The following is a 1743-nucleotide window of genomic DNA, read 5'->3' as shown; positions in this document are numbered from 1 at the left end:
CAAATCCAACGGGAGAAGGTTCTTCATGTTCAAAGGATTCTTCACCACTAAGACTTGATACTTGATCTTCATCACCAAGGGAACTCAATCCTTGCTCTATCCCATCCAAGTCTTCATATGGAGTATGCCTTGGAAGGTGTGCACTTTCCTCCCTAGCATCAATTTCAATCATCTTGGAAGGGTTTTCTTCAACTCTATGTCCCCATGAAGGCTCCACATCTCCTAAGTCTTCTACCACTTCTTCCTTGTCTTCAGCAATTAAAGCTTCCACTTCTTCCTTGTCTTCAACAATTAAAGCTTCCTCCAATTGTTCCAATACAAAGCAATTTCCTTCATTTCCCACCGGAGTTCCCAATCTCTCCTTCATGCTATGTTCTTCATTTGATTCTCCACATGTAGCCATGGGAGTTCCTTGAGTGTTCAAGCATTGGGAGGCTAATTGATTTGTTACCGCATCCAAGGCGGCCATGAAATTTTGCACATCCCTTTTCATCTCTTCTTGCCCTTGAACAAGAACACTAAGGGTTTCATCCATTAGAGATTGGGGTAGGTGGAAGTGTTCATCATTTTGGGGGAAGGGTTCATAGTAGGAAAGTGGTTCTTCTTGGTAGAGTTGTGGTGTGATGGTGTTTTTGCGGAAAACGAATTTCCAACAAACAAATCCAACCGGCAAGTGTACCGGGTCGCATCAAGTAGTAATAACTCACTTAGAGTAAGGTCGATCCCACAGGGATTGATGGATCAAGAAACTTTAGTGGGTGATTAGTCTAGTCAAGCTAACATTGATGGATTGGGGGGACATAAGTATTCTTCCATGGGAGGTTGTGGTGGAAAGTAGTATTCATCTTGTGGTTGAAAATTTTCATATGTTGGAGGTGGTTCATCTTGGTAATAATATGGAAGGGGTGGTTCTTGAAAGTGGTGATGTTGGAATTGTGGTGGTTCTATGTGTGGTTCATATGGCTCATATGGTTGTTGGTAGGATGGGTATGGATTAGGGTCATATGAAGGTGGTTGGTAAGAAGGGGCATGTGAGTATGGTTGGGAGTTATGTTGAGGGTATGGATCATAGACATATGGTGGTGGTTCTTGAAAGTCACAAGTAGATTCACCATAGCCATTGGATTGGTATGCATCATAGAATGGCTCTTCTTCATAGTGCATTGGTGGAGGTTGTTGCCATGAGGATTGATCATATGCATATGGCTCCTCCCACCTTTGGTTGTTCCATCCTTGATACATTTCTTTATTGTAATCTCCACTTCCTACAACATAGTTGTAATCACACTCATAGCCAAAATGAGAATTCATAATGGAAAGAGAAAACAAAAATCAAAAGATAATGGAAAATAAGAGAAATAAAATTCTACAACTAGCAAATAAAGCAAAAAGCAAGATATTCACACTATTCACATATATACAATAACCAATAACATAACACCATTGTAATTCCCCGGCAACGGCGCCATTTTGACGATTGGATTTTTGACGGTTTAGAATTTCACTATTGAAGTCTCGTTGCAAGTATAGTTTCTAAACCAATCAAAAATCCTTTCATACAAAAGATTGTTTGTCATAAGTAACAAACCCCTAATTTTATAAACCGAAGTATTCAAACCTCGGGTCATTCTCCCTAGGAATTACAATAAAGTGTCTTGTTATTGGTTAGAAATGTGTTTTGGGGTTTTGGATAAGAAGCATTAAAAGTAAATGGCAATGAAAATAAACTAACAACTATAAAAG

Source organism: Arachis duranensis, chromosome 2 (assembly GCF_000817695.3).
Source record: "Arachis duranensis cultivar V14167 chromosome 2, aradu.V14167.gnm2.J7QH, whole genome shotgun sequence".
Lineage (NCBI taxonomy): Eukaryota > Viridiplantae > Streptophyta > Magnoliopsida > Fabales > Fabaceae > Arachis > Arachis duranensis.
Note: the sequence above shows the minus strand (reverse complement) of the source record.